Source organism: Triticum dicoccoides, chromosome 1A (assembly GCF_002162155.2).
Source record: "Triticum dicoccoides isolate Atlit2015 ecotype Zavitan chromosome 1A, WEW_v2.0, whole genome shotgun sequence".
In the NCBI taxonomy this organism is placed as follows: Eukaryota; Viridiplantae; Streptophyta; class Magnoliopsida; order Poales; family Poaceae; genus Triticum; species Triticum dicoccoides.
The window spans coordinates 383752209-383760574 of record NC_041380.1 but is presented as its reverse complement, the minus strand read 5'-3'; positions in this window follow the sequence as shown (position 1 = coordinate 383760574).

Sequence of the window (8366 nt, the reverse complement as noted above, 5' to 3'; positions counted from 1 at the left end):
AGCGAGCAATGGCACACCTACATAAGATATGGACTGAGCTGCACTGACTTAACTGCAGGTCCAGTTGCGTCACTGACATGTGGGCCAGACCCCTGTTGGGCCCATATGTCAGTGACCCAATGCACCTGTAGTTAAGTAACTGAAGCAGCGTCCCGGAAGATATGTTGCGTGATTAACGTAACAGCTACGTGGGCATATTTGTCGGAGTAAATTACGGGGGAGGGAAGGGGTGGAAATATTGCTGGTCACAATGGATTGGACGAGCGCGGGGGGAGGAGAGTCATGCATGCAGATTTTTCCCACACGGGGTGGAGTGGTGGGACCGTCGGGGGGAGAAGGAGAGTCTGGCAGGCATATTGTTTCCACACATGGAGAGGAAAAGATTTGGAGACGAACGGGCTTCCTGCAGGTATGGGGAACGGTGCATAATAAGTCTCATCTTGCATGCCGAGCTAGGTATAGTCTCAAGTCATTAAAAATATACATGCCCCACACATGTTCATATTTCAAGGTGCACTAAATTATTGCATGCGATGATTAAGGCTGGCCATAATGGTGGTATCTTAGCTGGTATCATGCACACGGGAATAGCAAACACGCCGATGTGGCAAAGAATTAAAGAAGAGAGGGGGGTTGGAGTAACTAGTGTTCATGCATGCATTGGTAAACACATTTTTTTGTGAAGAACGACAACATTAGTTGAGTACTTTTGCAGACTACAAAAACTATTCCACCGCCTCTATCTTGCTAAGAGTAGGTGAAAATTTTGAATCGAGCCCTTTAAACTAGAAGGGAGGTAGTCATACTCTAATAGCTGGACGGAGTAACTAGTCTGCATTGTGCAGTTAAGTTTTGTCTGAAGTCAATGTGCCTCTACTTTTACCAAACTTATAGAAAAATGTATCAACATTCACAATGTCAAATCAATATTTTTATACTCATTATAAAACATAGTTCTTATACTCATTATAATCAGTATTGTAGATATTGATATTTTTAGTATAAATTTGGTCAAACACTTTGCAAACGGTTGACGGAAGTAAAAAGGACTAGAGGGAGTATGATGCATGCGATGTAGGCAAAAAAAATGCTCATTTATAGCCTGTCGAAGTCTCAAAGGGCGCGACCACGCGAGGGAGGCGAAGGTCGTGGGAGGCGCGACGGTTGACAGAATTAAGTGAAGTTACCCATGCGCCGGCATGGCGTGCGAACAGGTAGAAGCTATACCGTCAGGCCTACGATATGGGTCTAGTAGACATGACATCTAGTGGGTCCCGCATAGTTCTCGAGAACTCTTTGGGGGCTTGCAGCCGTTTATCCATCGGGCAAGCCAGCAACCCCACGCCGTTCGCACGCCCTACTCGTCCTCGTCTTCTACTAGTACAGTACCTTACAACAGTTCGCTCCCAGTCGTCCCGTCCTTTCACATTACACCAGTTCAACTTCTCCTAACACTCCTCCAAAATCCATGGCCTCCCAAATCTCCATGGTCGCCACTGAGTACCAGGTTAGAGCCATCACCGACGACGAGTTCATCATCATCTACACATCTGGATCCGTGACAATGAAAGCATGCCTTGCTCGCTTCCTACGCATGTTCAAAAGTTCAATGGATGAGTGTGTCCCTAGGCTAGATGTTGAGTACACCACAGTCCTGCAAAGAGAGAAGAAGAAGCCCACTGTGATCCAGGTTTGCGTACATAATGTGTGCTTGGTCTACCACATATGCCATGCCGAAGTTGAGTGCCAGGATTTTAAGAACTTCCTCAAGGACGAAAGAGTCAAATTCGTTACTGTAGACTTTAGGAACGACAGGGATGTCCTGGGTCGGATAGGCCTCGTTGTAGGCCAGCCCTTCGATCTCCAGAAGGCAAGCCTGGTGTCCTCCTCTCGGCCTTCAATGCTGACCCTGGCAGCAGCCATGATTGATCCTTCATACGTTAAACTGAAGAAACCTCACCACAAGTTTCATCATGCATGGGAGTCGAAGACATTAGATGAAGATCACATCCTGTATGCAGCAGTGGATGCCTACCTTTGTTTAAATATCTACAAGGGTTGGATGAAGAAGCAGAGCTTAGTGTCTGGTTCAAGCAAAGAAGCGTGGCGAAGAGTGCTACCTCTTGAGCATTGCGTTGGTTTTCCCCAAAGAGGAAGGGATGATGCAGCAAAGTAGCGTAAGTATTTCCCTCAGTTTTTGAGAACCAAGGTATCAATCCAGTAGGAGGCTACACGCGAGTCCCTCGCACCTGCACAAAACAAATAAATCCTCGCAACCAACGCAAATAGGGGTTGTCAATCCCTATAGGGCCACTTACGAGAGTGAGATCTGATAGATATGATAAGATAATATTTTTGGTATTTTTATGATAAAAGATGCAAAGTAAAATAAAGGCAAAGTAAATAGCAAAGGAAATAACTAAGTAGTAGGAGATTAATATGATAAAGATAGACCCGAGGGCCATAGGTTTCACTAGTGGCTTCTCTCAAGAGCATAAGTATTCTATGGTGGGTGAACAAATTACTATTGAGCAATTGACAGAATTGAGCATAGTTATGAGAATATCTAGGTATGATCATGTATATAGGCATCATGTTCGAGACAAGTAGAACAACTCCAGCCTGCATCTACTACTATTACTCCACTCATCGACCGCTATCCAGCATGCATCTAGAGTATTGAGTTAAAAACAGAGTAACGCCTTAAGCAAGATGACATGATGTAGAGGGATAGACTCATGCAATATGAAGAAAACCCCATCTTGTTATCCTCGATGGCAACAATACAATACGTGCCTTGCTGCCCTTACTGTCACCGGGAAAGGACACCACAAGATTGAACCCACAGCTAAGCACTTCTCCCATTGCAAGAAAGATCAATCTAGTAGGCCAAACCAAATTGATAATTCGAAGAGACCTGCAAAGATAACCAATCATACATAAAAGAATTCAGAGAAGATCCAAATATTATTCATAGATAGACTTGATCATAAACCCACAATTCATCGGTCTCAACAAACACACCGCAAAAAGAAGATTACATCGAATAGATCTCCACAAGAGAGGGGGAGAACATTGTATTGAGATCCAAAAGGAGAGAAGAAGCCATCTAGCTACTAACTATGGACCCGTAGGTCTGAGGTGAACTACTCACACTTCATCGGAGGGGCTATGGTGTTGATGTAGAAGCCCTCCGTGATCGATGCCCCCTCCGGCGGAGCTCCGGAACAGGCCCCAAGATGGGATCTCGTGGATACAGAAAGTTACGGCGATGGAATTAGGGTTTTGGCTCCTGTTCTGATTGTTTGGGGGTACGTGGATATATATAGGAGGAAGGAGTACTTCAATGGAGCAACAGGGGGCCCACGAGGGTGGAGGGCGCGCCTGGTGGGGGTGGGCGCTCCCCCCTACCTCGTGGCCTCCTCTTTTGTTTCTTGACGTAGGGTCCAAGTCTCCCGGGTCTTGTTCGTTGAGAAAATCACGTCCCCGAAGGTTTCATTCCGTTTGGACTCCGTTTGATATTCCTTTTCTTCGAAACCCTAAAACACGCAAAAAACAGCAATTCTGGGCTGGGCCTCTGGTTAATAGGTTAGTCCAAAAAATAATATAAAAGTGGATAATAAATCCCAATAATGTCCAAAACAGTAGATAATATAGCATGGAGCAATCAAAAATTATAGATACGTTGGAGACGTATCAAGCATCCCCAAGCTTAATTCCTGCTCGTCCTCGAATAGGTAAATGATAAAAATAGAATTTTTGATGCGGAGTGCTACTTGGCATAATTTTAATGTAATTCTTCTTAATTGTGGTATGAATATTCAGATCCGAAAGATTCAAGACAAAAGTTCATATTGACATAAAAATAATAATACTTCAAGCACACTAACAAAGCAATTATGTCTTCTCAAAATAACATGGCCAAAGAAAGTTCATCCCTACAAAATCATATGGTTTAGTCATGTTTCATTTTCGTCACATAAGAATGCTCTCATCATGCACAACCCCGATGACAAGCCAAGCAATTGTTTCATACTTTAGTAATCTCAAACCTATAAACTTTCACGCAATATATGAGCGCGAGCCATGGACATAGCACTATAGGTGGAATAGAATGTAATGAGGGGGTTATGTGGAGAAGACAAAAGAGGAGAAAGTCTCACATCAACGAGGCTAATCGATGGGCTATGGACATGCCCACCGATTGATGTTAATGCAAGGAGTAGGGATTGCCATGCAACGGATGCACTAGAGCTATAAATGTATGAAAGCTCAACAAAAGAAACTAGTGGGTCCAACTTTCTTGCTCACGAAGACCTAGGGCACTTGAGGAGGCCCATTGTTGGAATATACAAGACAAGTTCTATAATGAAAATTCCCACTAGTATATGAAAGTGACAAAACAAGAGACTCTCTAACATGAAGATTATGGTGCTACTTTGAAGCACAAGTGTGGCAAAGGATAGTAACATTGTCCCTTCTCTCTTTTTCTCTCATTTTTTTATATGGCCTTTCTCTTTTTTTGGGCCTTTCTTTTTTATGGCCTTTCTCCCTTTATATATATATATATTCCTCACTTGGGACAATGCTCTAGAAAATGATGAGCATCACACTTCTATTTATTTACAACTCAATGATTACAACTCGATACTAGAACAAAGTATGACTCTATATGAATGCCTCCGGCGGTGTACCGGGATATGCAATGGACCAAGAGTGACATGTATGAAAGAATTATGAATGGTGGCTTTGCCACAAATACTATGTCAACTACATGATCATGCTAAGCAATATGACAATGATGAATGTGTCATGATGAACAGAATGGTGGAAAGTTGCATGGCAATATATCTCGGAATGGCTATGGAAATGCCATAATAGGTAGGTATGGCGGCTGTTTTGAAGAAGATATAAGGGGGTTTATGTGTGAAAGAGCGTATCATATCACGGGATTTGGATGCACTGGCGAAGTTTGCGCCAACTCTCAATGTGAGAAAGGGCAATGCACGGTACCTAAGAGGCTAGCAAGGATGGAAGGATGAGAGTGCATATAATCCATGGACTCAACATTAGTCATAAAGAACTCACATACTTATTGCAAAAATCTACAAGTCATCAAAAACCTCGGTACTATGTGCATGCTCCTAGGGGGATAAATTGGTAGGAAAAGACCATCGCTCGTCCCCGACCGCCACACATAAGGAAGACAATCAAATAACACCTCATGTTTCAAATTTGTTGCATAACATTTACCATACGTGCATGCTACGGGACTTGCAAACTTCAACACATGCATTTCTCAATTTCACAACTACTCAACTAGCACGACTTTGATATTATTACCTCCATATCTCAAAACAATCATCAAGCATCAAACTTCTCTTAGTATTCAAAACACTCTTAAGAAAATTTTACTAATCTTGAATACCTAGCATATTAGAATTTTAAGCAAATTACCATGCTATTAAGAATATCAAAATAATCTAAGTGAGGCATGAGATATCAATAGTTTCTATAAAACAAATCCACCACCGTGCTCTAAAAGATATAAGTGAAGTAATAGAGCAAAATTATATAACTCAAAAGATATAAGCGAAGCACATGGAGTATTCTAACAAATTCGAAATCATGTATGGCTCTCTCAAAAGGTGTGTACATCAAGAATGATTGTGTTAAACTAACGAGCAAAGACTCAAATCATACAAGACGCTCCAAGCAAAACACATATCATGTGGCGAATAAAAATATAGCTCCAAGTAAAGTTACCGATAGAAGTAGACGAAAGAGGGGATGCCTTCCGAGGAATCCCCAAGCTTTGGCTTTCAGGTGTCCTTAGATTATATTGGGGGTGCCATGGGCGTCCCCAATCTTAGGCTCTTGCCACTCCTTGTTCCATAATCCATCGAATCTTTACCCAAAACTTGAAAACTTCACAACACAAAACTTAAAGTAGAAAATCTCGTGAGCTCCGTTAGCGAAAGAAAATAAAAGATCACTTCAAGGTACTGTAATGAACTCATTATTTATTTATATTGGTGTTATACCTACTGTATTCCAACTTCTCTATGGTTTATAAACTATTTTACTAGCCATAGATTCATCAAAATAAGCAAACAACACATGAAAAACAGAATCTGTCAAAAACAGAACAGTCTGTAGTAATCTGTAGCTAGCGCAAGATCTGGAACCCCAAAAATTCTAAAATAAATTTCTGGACGTGAGGAATTTATCTATTAATCATCTTCAAAAAGATTTAACTAAATAGCACTCTCCAAATAAAAATGACAGCAGTTCTCGTGAGCGCTAAAGTTTCTGTTTTTTACAGCAAGTTCAACAAGACTTTCCCCAAGACTTCCCAACGGTTCTACTTGGCACAAACACTAATTAAACACAAAAAAACAATAAAAACATAGGATAGATAAATTATTTATTACTAAACAGGAGCAAAAATCAAGAAATAAAAATAAAATTGGGTTGCCTCCCAACAAGCGATATCGTTTAACGCCCCTAGCTAGGCATAACAATCACGAATAGATCAAGGTATTGCCATCTTTGGTAGGCAATTATTCAATGAGGCATCTACCATCTTTAGGAATTTCTTTATTTTTATTGATTATCAAACTTTTAGGCACAAGATCGAAAAATTCATTTGTAACAAATGGTTCCTTAATGATAGCAAAAAGATTGGGATGAACACTTATAGATTTGAGATTCGCATTTTCCTTACTAGATGATTCACCCTTATTTTTAGGAACGTACATAAGCTTGGCAACTTTAGTGGAAGGACTTGGAGTATTCTTTATGGAAGAAAAAGCGGTTCCCAAGTTGGTAATAATATTCTCAAGTTTATCGATCCTAATGGAATCGTGATTTATTTGCTCATTAACTATGGGTTCCTTTTCTTTAATATCTTTCAAAGCAACTCCTACTTTAGATCCATATTGAGAGATTCGGCTGTGGATCTTTTTATCCAAATTTTCAATTAACTCTACGGTAGCAACCTTATTTTCAACAATCTCAAGCCTTTGCATTACATGATCCAAAGTTAATATAGTTCCATTAACCAAGAGAGGGGGTGAGCCAAGTAAATCTAACATAGCATTATAATAATCAAAAGTATGGCTATCCAAAAAGTTCCCTCCGGTAATAGTATCAAGAACATAACGGTGCCAAGGAGTAATGCCCACATAAAAATTGCGAATGAGAATGGTAGTAGATTGCTTCCTAGTAGATATATTTTGAGCATTGCAAATTCTATGCCAAGCATCTTTTAGATTTTCACCCTCCCATTGCTTAAAATTTAGAATTTCATTCTCGGGAGACAACGAAGAAGATAAGGGGCTAGCCATAACGACAAGCAAACAAACTAACACACAAGCAAACAAAAAGCAAGCGGGCAAAAAGAGGCAAATAGAGAGGGAGGATAGAGAGAGAGAGAGAGGGGGCGAATAAAACGGCAAGGGTGAAGTGGGGGAGAGAAAAACGAGAGGCAAATGGCAAATAATGTAATGCGGGAGATAAGGGTATGTGATGGGTACTTGGAATGTTGACTTTTGCGTAGACCTCCCCGGCAACGGCGCCAGAAATCCTTCTTGCTACCTCTTGAGCACTGCGTTGGTTTTCCCCGAAGAGGAAGGGATGATGCAGCAAAGTAGCGTAAGTATTTCCCTCAGTTTTTGAAAACCAAGGTATCAATCCAGTAGGAGGCTACACGCGAGTCCCTCGCACCTGCACAAAACAAATAAATCCTCGCAACCAGCGCAAATAGGGGTTGTCAATCCCTATAGGGCCACTTACGAGAGTGAGATCTGATAGATATGATAAGATAATATTTTGGTATTTTTATGATAAAAGATGCAAAGTAAAATAAAGGCAAAGTAAATAGCAAAGGAAATAACTGCTGGGGAACGTTGCAGAAAATTAAAATTTTTCCTACGGTTCCACCAAGATCCATCTATGAGTTCATCTAAGCAACGAGTCAAGGGAGAGAGTTTGCATCTACATACCACTTGTAGATCACGAGCGGAAGCATGCCAAGGGGATGGTGATGATGGAGTCGTACTCGAACGTGATTCGGATCACCGATGTCCAAGTGCTGAACGGACAGCACCTCCGCGTTTAACACACGTACGGGACGGGGAGGTCTCCTCCTTCTTGATCCAGCAAGGGGAAAGGGGAGGTTGAGGAAGATTGCTCCAACGGCAGCACGACGGCGTGGTGTAGTTGGTGCAGCAGTACTCCGACAGGGCTTCGCCGAGCACGTACGGAGGAGGAGAGGTGTTGGGGAGGGGAGGGGCTGCGCCTTAACTTGTGGTTTTTTAGCCCTCCCCTCACCCCTCTATTTATAGGGGAAGGGGCAAGGGGGG